Below are 21,175 nucleotides of genomic sequence, written 5' to 3'. Positions count from 1 at the left end.
ATATATCTCTTTTTCATAAAAGATGGCTGTGCATGAATCTAAGAAAGATGGACAACCAAGATTATTTGACATACGCATCAGTTGTCAATAAAAACTGCGATAATTTTAAGCTTGCAGAACTAACGGTAGAAGATTTTAAATGTCTAATCTTCGCTCAAGGGTTAGTTTCCACGAAAAATGCAGAAATACGCAGACGAGTGTTGTCTAAGCTGGAATCTGAGCAAGATTTAACCCTTCAGAAACTAGCAGAGGACTGTGAAAGGGCCATTACACTAAAAAAGGATTAAAAAAATATAGAAGAATCCGGAGTGGCATATGTAAGAAAAGTTAGAAAACCATACGCACCAACCAAGAACTCTACAAAGAAAAGCAATGGAACGGGATATTCCAAAGATAATAACCATAAATATAGTACAGAATATAACAAGCCTCTTCCTAGATATAACTGTAAGAGATGTGCAGAAAAGCATTGGGAATCAGATTGTCCTTATAAGAAGAAAAAATGCTACATTTGTAAGAAGGTAGGACACAAAAGCGATTGCTGCAGATATAAAGATTACACCAGAAAGAGAGTACAGCAAACAAAATCAAATACAAAATTAGACAAAGATCGGCGAAAATACGTAAAAGTGGAAATATTTAAAACATCAATAAAGTTACAACTCGACTCCGGCTCCGATGTTTCTATAATAAACCTGAATACGTGGAAAAAGTTGGGTAAACCAACCATGATGAAAACAAGTAAAGCAGCCCGGACGGTAACTGGTGGTGGTATAAAATTTGAAGAAGTTGTCCTCCCGATAAAATTGAAAGGGATTTCGAAGAAATTAAAAATATTCGTACTACAAAATAGTGAAAATCTGTTTGGAATAGATTTAATAGAGAAATTCGGACTATGGGATAAGCCAATCAATACATTCTGTAAAAAATTAGAATGTTCTTCTCCAACAACAGTAAATATAAAAGACGATTTAAAAGAATTATTTCCTGAGGCATTCACGACTAACTTAGGTCGCTGCAATAAATTCAAGGCCTCGTTTGAACTTAAAGAACACGCCAGCCCAATTTTTAGAAAAAAGCGAAATGTTCCGTTCGCTGGGTTGGAAAAGATTGATAAAGAATTAAATAGATTGGAACAGACGGGAATTCTATCAAAAATAGAACACAACGAGTGGGCAGCCCCCACCGTATACGTAAAGAAAAAGAATGACGAAGTTAGAGTGTGCGCAGACTTTTCGACCGGGGTCAACTCCCTATTAAAAGATCACCATTACCCCCTACCAAGCCCAGAGGAAATATTCACGAAGTTGAATGGGGATAATATCTTCTCCAAGATAGACTTGAGCGACGCGTATTTGCAAATACCGATCGAGGAGAATTGCTCAAAAATACTATGCATCAATATGCATAAGGGGTTATACAAATACAACCGATTGCCTTTTGGCATCAAAGTAGCGCCTGCCATCTTTCAGCAAGCGATGGACACCATGCTAAGTGGTATTGAGTGCGCATGTGCATACCTGGACGACATTGTTGTCAGGAGCAAATCCCTAGAATAACATAAGGAACATTTGAAACAAGTATTTACTCGAATACAAGAATTTGGCTTTAAAGTAAAAGAAAGTAAATGTGACTTTTGTATGAGCGAAATTAAGTATCTTGGACACATAATAAACAAACATGGACGACGTCCAGACCCAGACAGATCTGCGGCAATAAAAAATATGCCAGCACCCGATAATGTAACAACCTTGCAGAGTTTCTTAGGAATCGCAAATTATTACCAATCTTTTATTGAAGGAATGCATAACTTGCGAGCCCCCTTAAATAATCTGCTTAAAAAGGATACACCGTGGAACTGGACGCAAGAATGTCAAACCGCTTTTGACAAAATAAAGAGCGCACTAACATCCGAATTATTCTTAACGCACTTTGACACAAACTTAAAAATAGTCGTCGCTAGTGACGCTAGCTCCTACGTCTTAGGAACATGCATTCAACATATTATGCCGGATGGGTCTAGAAAACCAATAGCGCACGCTTCGAGAACGCTGATACCAGCCGAAAGGGCATATTCACAAATCGAAAAAGAAGCGTTGAGCATAATCTTTGCCGTGACTAAATTTCACCGATATTTATATGGTAGACAATTCATACTTGAAACCGACCATAAACCGTTAGTCACGATCTATGGATCAAAAAAAGGAATTCCGGTATACAACGCGAATAGATTGCTGCGCTGGGGTACAATACTACTTAATTAAGATTTCCAGCTACAACATCTAGCATCCAAAAGATTTGCCATGCGGATGGACTGTCAAGACTGATACCACAGAAACACAATCTGGAAGAATCAGTCATTGCAGCAATTCGGACAAATGTTGAAGTAAAAAATATGGTAGCAAACATCATTAAGGAACTACCCGTAACTTTGTCGGACATTAAAAGGGAAGCCGAGAAAGACGAATATATAAAGGACATAAAAGAGAAAATTATAACGGACACAAAGGTGCAGAAAGTTTTCTCCATATGTGACGATGTGTTACTGTACAGCGAGATAGTGGTAATACCCAAAACATTGCAGAATAGGATGTTAAGAGATTTCCACACAGGACATCCGGGGATAAATCGAATGAAGTCGTTAATGAGAAGCTACGTGTACTGGCGTAACATGTACACTGACATAGCGACAATAATTGATAAATGTAAACGATGCCAGTTAGCGGCAAAATCTCCACCTATAGTACACAAACCTTGGCCGAAAACCGACCAACCATGGTCGAGAATCCACATGGACTTCGCTGGTCCAGTAGGTGAAAACTATTATTTAATTGTAGTGGATAGTTTCACAAAATGGCCGGAGGTAATGCGTTGCAGAAATCCAACAACGAACAACTCAGTAGGGTTCCTACACGAGTTGTTTGAAAGATTCGGTGTACCAGACACACTGGTCACTGACAACGGAACGCAGTTCACATCCGCAGAGTTTAAGGAATTTTGCGACACGTTCCGAGTGAAGCACATCACGACTCCGCCGTATCATCCAAGGTCGAACGGCCTCGCGGAAAGGTTCGTGGACACACTAAAACGAGCGTTAAAGAAATCCATTGGAACACCAACAGAAAAAGCTTTGCAACAATTCTTGCAAGTATATAGGATTACACCACATCCTAGTACACCATCAAAAATATCACCAGCTGATCTAATGTTTGCCAGAAAGGTAAAATCAGCGTTTGACAAACTATTGCCAAGGCAGGCAATTATCCGAAACACTACACGCACGAGAAGAAAGAAATATAACTCGGGAGATCGATTATATTTTAAGTGCTACAGAAATGACACATCTTACTGGGAATGTGGAGTAGTGGATAAACGCATTGGTGATTGTACATACATGATTAAAGGTCCACAGAATATACATAAAAGGCACCTAAATCAGATAAAAAACGTCATATCCAAGATGATGATAATACGACAACAGTCGAAGAGGAGGACACCATAGATATCATATACGAACCTTTTAATTTGGAACCGCCTCAAAATGCACCTGAACCCCGAAGATCAGGTAGGAAAAGAAAAGTGAATGAACCATTAATGGTAAACCCAAAAAGAAAAAGATATTAAAATCTGTGTGACTTCAAATCTTGGGAGGGGGGTGTTGTGGTGGCAACCACTTATTTGCATATGCGAATAACATAACACTATAAATGGCAAGCCTAGGTTGGCCTTGGTGTGTCTTACTCAAATGCCACGGGAAGTGACGCCGAAGAGCGTACATGTCCTCCCACCAAGACTCTCTGACTCGACACCGTCATTTGTACATATTGTAAATATACCTTTTCTTTAATACACTTATTATTGCGTTATCTTGTTGTTTGCGTCTTCATTGTATTTCCTTACTAATTATTGTTCAACCTTGCAACCACAACAACGTCCATGAAGGTTATCCCATTGCACAACAAGAAGGAAAAAAAACGAAAGAATACTACAATAAACAATTTCTTTTTTATAAATGGAAAGGTAAATAGGGGAAAAAGATATAGTAAGTTTTATGTTCCCCAATAAAAGTGTCTGCCAAATTAGTCCCTCTGGCGGTTCTCAAAGAACTCCATCAACAATATTTTAAGGGATAGTAGGGGTAAGAATATAGGTGTAGTCAGGACTTACTGCGTGTCAAAGAACTTAAATAAAACACGTTAACAAAGTGTATGTAAATTACCTCCCTTGTGTCATTAACTTAAATGTTCTCATTCGAGAAAATGTCAATCCAAGAAAATAATCCAAATCTTCTGTTGTGTAATGTATTTCTATAGAAGATTTCTTGGTTCCTTTTGACGTGAATTCTAACGCCTCATTGGAATCAGTATTCTTTTTTACAAGACCAACTATAGGCCTTAAAACAGTTCTTACTTCCTCGATGAAGAGGTTGTTGTAATCTCGTTTACAACTGACTTTTTAAACAGTCTTTTCTGACTAATTCTGTGTCGTCTTCCTTGACGAATCCCGATTGAAGAAAAAGAAACCAAACCACTGGTTTCTCTTGTTTAAACTTGCGATTTTAACGTCTTTTCTCTTGACGGGGGATAGCGAGCCGACTTCTTTCTCGTGTTCAAAACTTCCCACAAAATGGCGCACACGTCTCCTTTTATCAATCGAAAGGCACACATCCAACAAGTGATATAGCAAGCAGTAGTAGCACAAGATACACCAAGAAAAGGGGGCGGGGTAAAGAAGGGGAGGGAGAGAGAAGGAAAGACAAAAGATGGAAAAGAAAATTTCTACACTTTCACCAGAATTCTTGTACATTGGTACCATAGAGACCATTTTCCAGCTATTAGGGAAGCAAGATTAAGCAAGACATTTATTTTAGAGCTTGGAAAGTATGGGGGCTAGCTCAGCTGAATATTTCTTGATTAGTAATGCAGGGATGAGATCAGGCTCATACGCCTTAGAGGTGTCTAAGTTTTTTACAATATTGCGGACATGAGAAGAGGTGAGTTTTTACATCATCTAACATGGCTTCACTTCACATAGGGACATTATGGAGGAAGTTGTTTGTTGGCTCTAAGGTGGAGTTGAACGCGAGTCGCCGTTCAAGCAGTTCCGCCTACTCCATCGCCGTGGACGCAACCTTCTGGTTGTTGCTCAGTGGGGGAATTACTGATTGCCTTTTATTCACGACACTATTATAGATTTGCCAGAAATCACGATTTCCTACCTTTTGCGATTCAATGCGATCCCTGATTATTCCAGCATGCTTTCTTTTGGCTGTTGCTATTTCACTCTTACAATGATTTCGAGCATCTATGAATTTTTGCCTATTTGTATTTGACTTATGACGTACAAACCGGTGAAATGCATGCTGTCTTTGTGCAATGGCAGCTGCACAATGTGCAGTGAACCATGGGGGTGAGTGGGGCTTGCTATGATACTTCCGTGTGGGAACATGTGCTTCAATGCCCGCTTTGCACCATTCAGTTATCCCATTGTTCAGCAGGAAGAGAGAAGATATCGGTCCACGGAGTATCTCAGATGCGTTCTCTAATGGCTGTCCAGTCAGCCCTGATGTAGTACCTTGTTGTTTTCAGCAATGGTTCCTCATCTTGAGGTTGAGATTTAAATGTGATGTCAACTGATACCACTAGGTAATCTGCGTTTCCTAGTGGACTGTGGGCATTAGTCACACACTCCTCAGGTAAATACGTCTAGAAGTAAAGCTTGCTGTGATTCAGGTAAATACGTCTAGAAGTGAAGCCTGCTGTGATTCACGATCTGGTAGGCGGGTTGGAGACATAACTGTCTGTGTGATGGAATGGGCTATAGAGAAACTATAAGTAGAGCGTCCAACTGCATCTGTATAACCTGAGAAACCAAGCCAATTTTTATGGTGGACATTAAAGTCACCAAACACATGTATTTGGGCGTTACTATCCAAGGTGAGTGCTACATCTATACTATCAGCGACATGATCGATTAAGTTACAATCCTGACCTGAGGGGGAACGGTAGAGAAAATATAAGTAACTAACGGAATGATAAAATGTAAGTCGAAAACACATAAAAGTCTGGTCATCCGATTCAAGATTTTTCTCACTAGTTAAAGGAAGTCTGATACGGATATAGACTCCAAGCCCGTGCATATCCGATTCCTTACGGCGGAGTGGGAGGAATCCTACCATATTAAAGTAGTTAGAGGGGGTTGTTTCACTTAATGCTAAGATATCCGGGGAGTTTACCAAGAGGCAATACTCTACATCATCTGTATTACCTCTAAGCCCACGGATATTTGCGAAAGCGAGCCTTAAAGGTGAAGGCGAATTGGTTTTGTTTAGGTGGTTGTCTGATTTTATCGTGATATTTGCTTGGGTTGTCATTTTATTACGTTTTTGTTTAATATCAGGTTAGGGAAAGAGTCTTGAAAAAAAGTGGGCCGAGTTTTACGCCAGGTATACACACAGTGGCCTATTAGCTGAGTCTTGTCTAGAAAGTTGTGGCCTCGTAAGTTTTAAGATTTAATAAACAATACTGGTAGTATTAACTTAATTAACAATACTGGTAGTATTAACTTAAAATTTAAATTCTTCCCCCCTCCTTTCCTTACCCCTTTCTTTAACTCCCTCTCTCTCCCCTCCCCCTCCATATATCCCTATATTTGTATCCACGCCTTGCTGAACTTTCTAAACTCCCCCACCACCATCTAATATTTTTTAAATCTCCAAACTTTACTATCGTCGATCTCCGTCCTCTTTTTCTTCTTCTTCTTTTTTCTTTTTCCCCATTTCTTTTCGCTTTTTCGTGCTTCTTGTAATATGATTTTCCCAAATCATAAAAAACATTTCTGTAAAGTCTGACGAAGTTACTGGATCGTAATTACGATTCGGTAACCGAAACATGTGTAACGAAACAGATAAAACGGTAATAAAAAATGAAACATTATATATATATATATATATATACAATGTTTTTTTTTTTTTTTTTTTTTTTTTTTTTTAAGAGACATTTTAATAAAATACTGTTTATACTACATGCGATTGGCTGACTAATTTGCATATTGATTTGGAGATTTAACAAAAGACATTATTTTTCAGTATAGATGCAGACAAACAAAACAAGCGAGATCCAAATATTTGTAATTAAAAAAACATACTTGTAAAACAGAATTGAACGGCTCTATAATGGGGAAAAGTGAGCGTTGTATTTTCTAAATGTAAAACAAAAAGTTTAATGGCACCACAAGTGATACTTAAATATTTCGCATTTGTAAGTCTTTAGTCAGCACATAAGGTGAACATTTTTTAGTACTACGTCAAAATTATAAAGTAATTTTATCTTTCTGTTAGTTTTTTTTTTCTTCTGTACTTTTTGTTGAAAAAGGCCATTTTTATAACTATATTTTTTGCGTTTTAACAATGACATCGCCATGTTGAGTCTAGTTTATATTTCTCCACTCGAATATAATTACATGCATACACACATACGCATATCTATCTATCTATCTATCTATCTGTCTATCTATCTATCTATCTATCTAATTACTATGTTATGTATACACATATAATATCTTAAGTATATATTCAGTATTTGCTTCAACAGTGCTCAATATGCTACTTCAGATAGGTGTAAGTTATGAATATATGTTTATGGCAATTAAGCTACACGAAAGTGTTTGATCACCATATGGACTCAGCAGGCTGTTTATTCCAGCTATTTAACTAAATCCGATTCGTTGTTGTTGCCTCCCGTGGGTTAATGGTTGCATTAGTCAAAAATCAACAAAAGCAAAACACCTAAAATAAATAATAACTCTTACCCTAAACTCTTCTTTGAGAGAGCTCAGCTACAAAAATATTTCTATAACTTTAAAATATTCATGAATATTTCATACGTATTATGAATACTTTCGATTCTCCTTCGAATAATATTTAGGTGACAAGACAATAGCCAAAAACAATGAAAATATTAAAAAACAAGAAACAAACAGAATAACAAAGAATGCTTTGTGTAAGGTCGTTAAACATCAACAACAAACCGATATTAGTTTCAAATAGGAGAAAAGAAGAAATTGCATCTACGTTAACATTTTAAATGATTTTCTTATAGTTTCGTATATAATATAATTTATTGTGGTTTGCTGAGTTTTGACATATATAGTTTCAGGTATTTGTAATGTAAAAATAGCTTCATAATATTTATATGCTCTTAATTTGTCTAAATTCGGCGGGGTAGTTGTATTTAATTAAATTCTGGTAAATTGACTAGAATTTACCAGATGCATAATAGGTTTAAGTGAAAAGATAGAAGTAGTGACTCCAATGTAGCTATTAGTTTCTTTATTATTATCAATTCACGACTAGGAGTTCTGACAAAAGTCATTATCAGTGATTGTCCATTGATAATTATTATCTGGAGTCGACGTGACAATAAATCGCTCCAGATTTCTAGTCCTCTCCACGTCTTTAGATAACTATTGCAAATTACTTTGCGTAAGGATAAGAGACGAATGTCATTATTTCTCGCTCGCAGTGACCATTGGTTTTAGATTTGAGTGATAATAAGGCCTCATAAGGTTCCAGTACTCCACACAATATTCCACTGAATGTTAAGTTAGTGCTCTATATCCCCGGTCTTTTTATTCTTTTTGACTCTTCACGGTTATTTTGTGTGATATCAATCGAGACCGATGCTATTAAAAATATTTTTTATAGGCTACAGTTTATAAGATTTCTTGCAGTTTCAGTTTCCTTAAGTTCTTGTGATTTTCCGTTCATACATTTGTTTTATTTATGTTTTAATTTCTATAAGGATTATGTAGTCTTTATAGTGTGGGTTGATTTCCACATTCAAAGATTATCCTTAAGATTTCAGCCATTTTATCAGAGCTGTCCGTTTAAGTCTTCTCTATGATTCTAATTTCTCCTAGCCTTTTCCCAGTATTTTCAGAACTCTTCCTAGTGCTCTTACGATTATTGGTATTATATTGACTTTATTCATCGTTTATTATCTTTTCAATTTTATTTTAATTTTTAGATTTTCTACGTTTTTTTGTTTCCTTGCTATTTATCATAAAATCTACAATCTGGGATTTTTTTCCCTCTTAGTAATTATTATGACGCCCGATATTTATGCTTTGATGAGTTTATCTCCATGTTCAAGTTTTGCATAGCTCTTAGTGTATTGCTTTCCACACATAGTTGTATCTGTTCTTGCATTTGTTTCAAGTTAGTTTGCTTTATTCACTTATGTGATTTACCGTTTATCTATTTGTCCACTGAATATGCATTTGCTGTTTTTCTGGGTGTAATCTATTTTAGCTTTAAAAAATTTAGTTATAATCACACGGTCCTGTGCAACTGTCAAGCGATTCCGTATCTCTGTTTAAGGTGCCCAGTATTTTTGTCGGGATTTTCCTTATCATTTGTAAATATAATACATGCAGCTGTTTCTCTTCCCATTTTTCTTTTCATGTCTCTTTGTTTTAAATTCGCTGCTTCGAAGATTGACAGTTCCTCTAGCTGCAGTGATCCACCTTTCTATGTTCTGGATGATGTATTTCCCAAATTTGCTTTTGTGTCTTCCACACAATCTTTTATACATATCATTACCCTTCGGTCGTTTCACGTTGTCATTTGGTCTCACCTTTAGGTGTAGTGCATTGTCATTAGTTTCCTAGTGATTTTACCCAGGTGTTTAGTCCCGGTACTAGATTTTTACTATTCCTTTTCACACTCATTCACTGGAGTTCTGGTTAGTGCTTTCTTTCCTTGATTTTTTCACTCTCTTTGACCTTCCTAGATTATTTTGTGTGGTATTCATGAATGCCGTTATTTTTTGTAGGGAAGCTTACTTGCAATTATACAGTTTCAGTTTTCCTGATTCCATACCTAAACTGCACATCAACAAATGTAATAAAATAAAAATCGCAGAAAACAGACACCTATATGTTTCAAAACACCTATCCATGTAGTGGAAATAACTTCAAAATAATGTCAATCTTCCAAACCGATAAAATACTTCTACTTACTTACACAGTGTAATGATTTCGGTAGACACGGGGCAATAAACGAAAGAAAAAGAAAGATATATGATCAAAAGAAGTGTTAACGTAAAAGGTAATAGGTTTAGAAAAGAGAAAAAATGAGACAATAATAATAATAATAATAATAATAATAATAATAATAATAATAATAATAATAATGAATAAATTAATAAATATCAACGTGAATAAGAACCCCCTCCTCCTACTCCAAATCAAATGTAAAGCCAGATTCAACCCATAATATTCTAACAATTGGTTTAATCGTAATATTTAGACATGTTAAATATAAGCTGCAAATAAAAAACATCATAATAAATGAAATAAAAATTAAATAGAAAGGGTTGGAATATTAGATATTGTGTTATAATGGCAAATTTCTAATAATCATAACACAATAAATTAAAAGTAGAATTAAATGTTCAAATGTTAATTTAAAATCCGTTTAATCAGTTGAATTAAGTTAAGCATTATGTAACTGACATAGATCTAAGTATATATTGTCTCGAACAAAATCTATTAAAAAGAATAGATTACATAATATATAAAATATCATAGCATGGAAAATGAAACATTTTTCTTCATGAAGATAAATATATTAAATAAGATAAAAATTATCAAATAAGGTAACATAAACAGGATATCGTAAATCATAATAGACAGAATCAAATAACTCAATGTAAGATGTAATGATAGCAAATAGTATAGATAGTAATAAGCAGATTTATAGTTAAAATTTAAGAAAGATATTATGATGATATATTTAACACAATATAGTATTTACTTTAACATTGATAATTAAGAGCTAGTGATTGTATTCTATAAATATACTAGCGGGGGTACCCGGCATTGCCCGGGTGTTTAGAGGTGTGTGTGCTCGGGCGGGGGTGGGGGTAATCAAAACACAGGAATAAGCGAAGTAAAAACTTAAAAAATAAAAAAAACACAAAAAACTAACGTCAGGCAAAAGGGGTGTTAATCAAAACATAAGAATAAGCGAAGTAAATATTTTTAAATATTTAATAAAAATTAAATATTATATATAAAAAGTTAACACTTTAAAAAATCGAAAAAAAACACAAAAAAACTAACGTAAGGGGGTACCCGGTGTTGCCCGAGTATTTGTAGGTGTGTGCGGTCGGAAGGGGGCTGGGGGTGTTAATGAAAACCTAAGAATAAGCGAAGTAAAACAAAAAACAAAAAAGAAAACAGAAAAACGAACGTTAAAACTTATCTGTAAAATAAAGTGGGGGTTACCCGGGCGGTGGGGGTAATCAAAACATCGAAAAAAAAACACAAAAAAACTAACGTAAAGCAAACGAACGATGTTAAATGTAAAAATCGAAAACACAAAAACAAAAAAGAAAACAGGAAAACAAACGTTAAAACTGCTTAAAAATATCTGACCCCCCCCCAAAAAAAAACACGTGAAAAAAGCTTGTTTCGATATTAAAATAACAAAAAATCGGTGGGTGCCCGGGTGTTTTGGGGTATGTGTAGTCGGTCGAGGGTGTGTGTGTGTGGGGGGGGGGGTGTTAATCAAAACCTAAGAATAAGCGAAGTAAAAAAAAAACCCCAGAAAAAACGTTACGTGAAAACTGGCTTAAATAACCCTGCTTCAATATTAAAATTTTAAAAATCGAAAAGAAAGACATCTCACACCACGATTCGAACCCCAAACGTTTATATAATGACCCAACGCTCTAACAAACTGGGCTAACACGGCGTGTACATGAAATTGTGTCAGTGTCACTGACGTATGCTTAGAACCGATCTCGTCATGAGAGGACGGTTTGTGCTGACCCCCCTGCAGTAGTGCTGATTTCAGGGGGTGAAAAAATTAACGTGTTTGGCCAATTCTTCGATATTTGTCGGGCGAAGGATGGGGCTTTGATATGATACCAAGTTTGTGAATTTTTGTTCTGTCTGTCGAAAGTTTTTAGCAGACATACAAATACACATACATACATTTTCGCTTTAATATATATAGATGTAGATAATAAATTAAATAATAAATTAGCATATAGAACAGAGTGTCTCGTAATGTTCTAACTACTGACCTAATTACAATATTTGGAAATGATAAACAGTTTAAAATAATAAAAAATAAAATAAATAATAAAAAAATAATATTTTTAGTATTGCAAAGCACATGGACAAGGTTAAGAATATTAGAAATTTGGTTGAGTTGACAAATTTTTTTATGTTGATTTAAAATCTCATTTAATTAGTTTAAATAAGTAAGTATTATACTATTGATACGCATATGAATAAACCAAATGTTATGATTGCAAAAATAGATATAAAAACATTAGTTATAAGCAGATATATCTATGGATTAAATTTAAACATGAATTAGGGTATCCTCTTTTAATATATATATATATATATATATATATATATATGTGTATTAATTAAATGTTAATAATTTTATTTTGGAATTATAGGTCGAAAAATGTATTAAACTATTAAATTAATATATGAAACTGAGGAAGTGGGGCTTGAAATGTTCTAAATGTTGGTCTGATTACAGTATTTAAACATGTTAAGTATAAGCTTAAATTAAAATTACGTATATAGAAAAGGTAAATAATAGGTACGTGAATATGTAGTATTATTTTAAAATAATGACGATAGCAATTCTAAAGTAATAAAAGCAAAAAAGAATTAAATTAAATTTTATTTAAACATTTAATTAATTAAAATGTCATAGTTTGGGATTAGTGTACTTTTAACTTCAAATAAAAGTGGAATTAAGATGTACTCAAGTAAAAATAAAAATCGTATTGAATAATTAAAACCAGTTTGGGAAATGATTACTTGGTTGAGGAATATTAGAACATAACAATTACAGGAAAAAAGTTAATTTTAAAGCATCTAAATAATAATAATAATAATAATAATAATAATAATAATAATAATAATAATAATAATAATAATAACAATAATAATAATAACAACAATAATAATAATAATAATAATAATATTGATACATTATATAGATACAAATAAAATAGTAGCAATTAAATAAGTTAAATTCAATATTAAGCTGATAACACCATAAATAGTCAACAGTTCAAATTAAAATATAAAAATTCAATTTTTTTATTCGTGGATATAAAGTAGATTAAATTAAAAGAAAATTTAAAAGAAAAAGAAAAAGAAAGGAAGTCTGTGAGGGGGGCATAAAAAAACAAAAATTGAACAAATTATAAAAATTAATTAATAAGTAATAATAGATTGAAGTAAAATACTTGGCGATAATAAAAATTAAAAAATATTAACACAAATGAATAACTTAAAAGATATCTGATAATTTTATTATTAGTTTCGAATTTACGGATACAATTTACGGATAAATTAAGTTTATGATCTAATTTCAACAGATCAGGATACAATTAAAATAATCAAAATTAGGGCATGTTTGAGCTCAATAAATTAGAGTAGTAAAATTACAATTATATTTGATAACTAATAGAAATATTAATAAATCGTTCATCGAAGAAATTACAATTTTACTTAGTTTATAATTAAATAAAACCATAAATATAGATTATTTCATATTAATATTTAAATCGTGTAATAGACACTAATTTTTAATAAAGGTAAACAACTCTTTTAAATTTAAAATCAAATCATCGGTCTTTTAATAAAATGTAAAAAAATATGATAAAATATTACGAATGGATAGTCAAAATTGAAATAAATAAGATCACGAAAAATAATTAAATGACAATAAAGAATTATAATTTATGTAATAATAAATTTAATTTAAAAAAGTAATCAAAATTGAAATCAGCAATTAGTAAAACCGGGAATAGAAGGTATATATTTCTTTGTAATAGTTTCGTATAAAAATGTTAAAATATATATAGACATATAGTAGATAGACTATAATTACTAATATCATCTAAATAAATAGATTAATTATAAATAATAAATTAATTAAATACTGAATAGAATATTTTTACTAGAATATATATCAAAATAAATAAAATTATTAATACGAATATTTAAATGTTAGTTACTTTAGTTCTAAGTTCAAAATGACATAATGTAAACTAAAAATAATGTTATTTAAACTTCTCTCCAATTTTCGAATTTTTTATTTATGCTCAAATGCATTTTATTTTGTTTTGGTAGATCGATAATTGCTACATCTTCTGATGAGTTAAGGGCAAAATAGATTCATTGATTTATATAATAATTAAATGAATAATTTTGCGCTACGAAACAATTACTGTCAAGAATTGTAAGTGGATTAAGAGAATAAATTGTACGATGATCAGTATCATGAAATTTGGAATATAAACTTTTGTCATTTATATATATATATATATATATATATATATATATATATATATATACAAATATATATATATATAAGACCTTGTCTCCGTTTATGCGCAACTTCTCTACCAAACTCCTCCTTGAATATTTGGACTACACATTTAAAACTTGATATACAGGGTATTTCTTTCCTTAGCCTGTAAAAATAACTTCAAAGAGGTCAAAATAGAAAAAAATTGACATCGACAGGAGTAAATCGACTAAGGTCTGAACATGTGTACATATTTATTTTTAGCTTGAACTCGCTTAAGCGGCAAATGCCGACTAATATTTGAGCGCTGAGTGTTTTGATTTTGATTTAAGTTGATCATACTGAACTCGTTTTTTCTAAAATGTTGTAAATATTGCGATGCATGTATTGGTTATCAAGTGATAATCAATGGGTAATTTGCGTGGCATGATCGTATATATATATATATATATATATATATATATATATATATATATATACTAGCAGTTTCGCCTGGATTTTCTCGGGCCCTATGTACTGTTCATAAGGTTATGTATATAATAAAAAGTGTGAATATGTAAAGTAATGCCTTTCTGTATAATAGTCTTCCTTAACTACCATAGAGAAAGGGCGGACAAACTTTTTCATTTATATATATATATATATAGAGAGAGAGAGAGATAGATAGATAGATAGATAGATTGGATGCAATATATAGTAATGATTTAAAAAGTACAAAAAAGACTCATGCGCCACCACCGAGAATCGAAACTAAAATGTTCAGATCACGATTTATTTTGCCTCTGCCGTCAATGACTGGGTTATGAAAACATGTTTACTATGAACCAATAGCTACTTAGTTATGCATTCGTAATGCCGGCGTTCAACCTTCACCTGGCAAATTTCATTTTTTTTAATTTTCACACTTTTGCACCGATTTTTCCGGGCTAAAACCCAACTATAAAGTTTTGTATGGATTCAAATACCTTATATATGAAGTTTCATGTCTGTAGACTAAAAACTCTAGGAGGAGTTTGCTAGGCAAAATTTATTAAACAAAAATATATACGTATACATAAATATATATGGAAACAATTTTGTGTTTACTATAAACTTTTTATGCAAATACAGGGTGACCCCTCCCAGAAAACGGACTCCAACTCTAATTAGACCTCGTTTCTTAGTGTTTTGTCCGAATGAAATGAAACTTTAGTCATAACTAGTTTATTATATTCAAACCATCACATCAAAACACTAGGGTCTTTGGCCTTTTTTCCCCGTTGACTGTAAAATGTCAGAAAAACAATTGAATGCCCTCCGTTTTTTTTTAAATCACTCTGTATTATGCAAGTATAAATCATGTAGAATATCTGCATGAATATAATTAAAGATGATTATCCCATTAGAAAAACGAAGCAACTAATAGGGAATTAATTAAAATGAATGATTAAAAGAATATGCAAATTAGTTAGATCTTTTGCTAGTGAATGCGATTCCAAAACCCATATATAAGAAAATTGTTTCCTTTTTAAATAGATAGCAAAGAGGGGTTTTAATATGAATATCAATACACACAAAAGAAAAACGAATTAATAGGAGTATAGATAGACATAAACCTAAAACAACACAAATAAATTTTTCCATGCCTACACATGTTATCAGGGCTACAAAATTATAGAAGTAATCAAGTTGCACAGCAATAAAAAAAATCACGTGTAACGAAGTTGCTCTTTTCGTGTAGAAATAGGAGAGATATACTGAACATGCGAATTTTTTTTCTAACCTTGACAATACAAGTCACCCCCCTTCCCCACAATGTTTACACATTCAAAAACTACTGAGGTCAGACATACATATGCATAAAGAGTACGGCTCACACCCACAAGTCAACGGATTTCCTAGTTAGTAACTAATGCGTGCAGGCAGTACATATATTAAAACCTGCAAATCATGACGTGCGTGTAGTAACATATATTTATCACCTTTTAAAGATCTCACATGCACATGCATACTCATCTGTCATGGTTAAAATCCAAATCCAAATTCAAACATGTTACCATAGACACATACAAATTACATGTGTTCAATTAGTTACACGAAAACCTACGACAATGGGAAGTAATTTCTATTCTTAATCGATCTGCGTACGTCACAAAAATTGTATTTTCTCGTACTTTTCTATCTATCTATCAATCAATTAAATAGCGATGAATTTAATTTATATCAAAACTACTGATATTGTGTTTATCATAACTTTTTATATTTTTATTTATTATTGACTAGCTTGATGATAAGAAACAAGTTTACACCATCTTCATTTCAAATAAATTTTAAATAATACATCATAATCGCACCACTCACAATAAAGAAATTGTATTAATACATAAAATAACTTGAGCTGACATAAAACACACACACACAAACACACACACACACATATATATGTGTATATATCTATATATCTATAAAAGTGAACGTGTGTGTCTGTCTGTCTGTGTACATTTCCCTACGCAATAACTCTGTCAATTTTTAGTCTATAGACTCGAAATTTGAAATACCGGGTACTGAGATTTGGGAAAATCGATATGACGGGTGTCAGCCAGAAATTTGGCTGTTAAGGGGTCAAATTTCAACGATTTGACCTTTAAGAACTCTACCAAACTCCTCCGACAATTTTGGGTCTAGACACTTGAAATTTTAGATATAGGTTCCCTGAACCTGGATCTAACTTAAGAACGTGATTTGAGCCCGAAACAATAAATTTTAAGGGGTCATAATAGGGGTCAAAGTTTTAAAAAATTAACCATTTTTTTTTGTTTTTTTTGCTTTTTTTGCACAGCATACACCTCCAAACACCCGAGCAACGCCGGGCACCCCTGCTAGTATATATATAAGAAAACTTTGTCTGTGTTTTTGAGTTCATTTCTTATGGACTACGAAACGATTCATTTGATTTCTATGTACTTATGTATCCAACTGTACTCATGTATACGGTAGTGTAGATAGAATTTGTATCGACATGTTTTTGATAAGTATCGATATTTGAATTGAAAAATCCGTGTGAAAAATTGATCATCATTAAATTCGGCTGCAGCAATATATATATATATATATATATATATATATATATATATATATATATATATATATATATATATATATATATACTATGCCAATCGCTTTATTCCAGATTAGTAAAATACTAATATATACGTCACACAAAAATGAAAATTGTATCATCAAATTACTGTGTCAAGGTTAGTTATTTCCTAAAATTTTATTAAAATCCCTGCGATATTTACGAAGTTATGTCATTTTATTTATTATCAAGTAATTTTTACTGCCCATCGCTTTATTGCAGGCTTTTAAAATGTCAGAAATTAACGGTTATCGAAAAGGAAAGGATTGTTGCTGGACTCGCAGAAGGATTGTTCATCAAAGATTTAGCTATGGGGCTGGAAAAGAACTTTAACTTCGTTCGTGAACAACTCCAACACCAAATCCAGAAAGGATAAGGGGACTAGGAGAAACCTTTCACATCGTGATATTCTGAAAATTCACAGGGAAGTCAACCGAAACCCAAACAGCATCAGTGCTTCCATTTTTGCAAGAGCTGGTATTGCTCCAAAATCCAGACGGCCCCGATGTAATGTGTTGAATGAGATGGAAAGAAACATCCAAACTATTCCAAGGCCTCCATTGAGCAAACAACATAGGGAAAAATGAAAGACTTGGGCACAGAATTACATGAAAATGGATTTCCAATATGTCTTATTTACAGATGAGACCTATGCTACTCTTGATGGTCCGGATGGATGGGCCAAAGTTTGGAACTCCAACTTCTTACAAAGTTCATCGCCCACGGGGAAGTGGAGTCATCATGTTTTGGGCGGGAATTCTTAGAAATAAGTTGGTTGGACCTTTCTGAATTCCAGAGGGTGTAAAACTTGCCGGCAATGCGTACACGGCCTTTTTTTTTATAAACATTTGTCACCATGCCTAGCTAGATGACTTACCATTGTCACGTCGTTTTCAGATGATTTTTACGCATGACATGCACCATCCCATTCTGCTAGGACGACTGTAATCTTTCTTGAATCTATGAGCTTCTTTAAAGAAACTCTTATCACTTGACCACCGTGTTCCCTGGACCTTAATCCTATTGAATATCTCTGGTCAATATTAAAATAAGGAGTTTATGAGGGAGGAGTGCAATTTACTTCAAAGGATGCCTTGTGGAGAACATAGTTGATATTGTTAGAGCCATTAGTACTTTTTGTGATCAAACAATTGACTTCCCCGGGGGACAAAAGATTGCGTTAAGTTATTTAAAAAATGGTGGATTTGTCTATAAATAATTCATTCATTTGAGGCTTGGTACCTAGGATATGATTTTTCTCACTATTATTTGATAGAAAAATATAAAAAAAAAAGGTTTTTATGATAAAAAATTGCATTTTTGCCCTAAAACAACATTTTAAAAGACCTGCAATAAAGCGATGAATAGTGAACATTCCTCGAATAAAGGATAAAATGTCATAACTTCGTGAATATCGCATGAATTTGAATAAAATGTTTGGGAAATATCTAACCTTAAAACAGTCGTTTGATGATATAATTTTCATTTTGTTGTGACGTATATTTAGTGAAATATTGATATGTTACTAATCTGCAATAAAGCGATCGACGCAGTTTATATAAATATATATATATATACACACACATATATATATATACACACAAACACACACACACACACACACACACATATATATATATATATATATATATATATATATATATATATATTGTTGCAGCTGAATTATCTGGTACGCGCGTTTAAATGCATAGAATACTCAGCGACTGAAAAATAAATTGGTTATAACCTCAACTACTCAAATGACAGTTATCGAGGGAAACAAATAAACACTGTCACGTGTTTTAATTTATTTTTATTTCGGACTATTATTCTCATCTTTATTGGTTGTTGTTTTTCACGACGTTTCGGCCAACTCCTCTGGCCTTCGTCATGTGGTAATCGCGACGGATAGGAACTTCGAATATCCTAACTGTATTCTCAGCATTCCCTGCCATCCGGAGTTGTTGTCGTCGAACTACGTTGGCGCAGTTGATAGAGACGTTGAATCTCTACGGTTCCAGATGGACATTATCTGAAGATAGCGGTTTCAATCCTACCCAAAGCCAGCCAGAGGTTTACTTGGCCAAAACGTGGTGAGACGACAACAACTACGGATGGCAGTGAATGTCGAGAATGCAGTTAGGAGATTCGAAGTTCCTATCTGTCACGGTTACCACCTGACGAAGGCCAGAGGAATAGTTGGCCGAAATGTCGTGAAAAAACAATAACCAATAAAGATGAAAACAACAACTAATAAAGATGAGAATAATAGTCCGAAATAAAAATAAATTAATATATATAATGCTCATCTCTAAAATGAATTCCAATTAAGGAATAATATATACTGTCACGTGTTGTTCAGCTTGCACCAATGTCTGAATTGGAAAAATAAGAAGCTGGAGAAATCGGACAGCAACACATTTAAATTACTAGAATACGCGACAAAAATAAATCTTGATGGAATAATTAATTACTTAGAAAAAAAAAACAACAATAAAAAAGAGAGAGATTAGCAGATAGACGCGATGTTACGTGAGATTGAATGATGAGCAACAAATGTTTCACCCTCCCATATATCTATTATCATCGAAAACTATGAAATCGCTTATTATTAAATACAATCGATTGAATGCCTGCTCTAGTTGAGGATCCATCGCTGTGCACCCGGATCTTCATATGCCTTCTCGCAATTACGTAGTCTAAAATATATTATAGTCTACATTGCACCGTCGATCACCTGCTGCTTATTTCATTAAATTATTTTATATATAACAGCTGGAATTAAAGTTTAAAATGTAAAAGTCAAGTACCATGGTTTAATTGTGCAATAAACAGAAACATTCATTTTGAACGCTTACTTCTCATAGGAAAGAACCTACTGTTAATGTTTATGCCTGTCGATGCTGCTTGTGTGATGATAATGACTGGGATTTAAATTTAAAATGACAAAGTCCAGTATTATGGTTCATTTGTGCTTTAAGAGAAGCATTCATTTCGAACACGCCTATGTCATATTAAAGAAAATACTATTGGATTTATGTATCAGACCTTTCTTCATATGTGGTAATAAGACTTCTAAAATCCACTTGTGATGTTAGGCTGTGTAAAGTGTTACCTTTGGTCAAAATCGTCTGTTCCTTTTTATTATCTGATTATTTCGATTATCAATTATCGATACTTATCGAAGGCTTTCGCATACAAACACTATCTTAGGACATTGCCAAATACATAAAGTACCTTCGTATGAAATTCATTAAAGTAGGCCAGCCGTTTATGAGTCTCTAGTGAACGAACATACACGGCGCGCGTTTTTCAGACAGATGTTCACCACTTTGTTCGTCTTTCGAAGGAGCACAGCCATGTTCTTCTATGTAAGAAAGTAACATAGTTTGAATATGCATGTGTTCAGATATATTCGCGTATATTATTAAATATGTTTATTCATTTGTTTATTAATTTTCTTATTATTATAATTATCGTTTTATTGTCGATGTTATTATTTTTTCTATGTTTTTAAAATTAATATGTTCTTATCATTGATAGAATTTATTTTGTGTGTCCATACGTCTGCCATTTTACTTTTTCAGTTTAATAAATTATGGGATACTTTAAAATTTAGGATAGTTAATATATATATATATATATATATATATATATATATATATATATATACATATATATATATACACGAGCAAACAGTTAAT

Source organism: Euprymna scolopes, chromosome 28, assembly GCF_053919585.1.
Source record: "Euprymna scolopes isolate OS-2025 chromosome 28, ASM5391958v1, whole genome shotgun sequence".
NCBI classification, from domain to species: Eukaryota; Metazoa; Mollusca; class Cephalopoda; order Sepiida; family Sepiolidae; genus Euprymna; species Euprymna scolopes.
Note: the sequence above shows the minus strand (reverse complement) of the source record.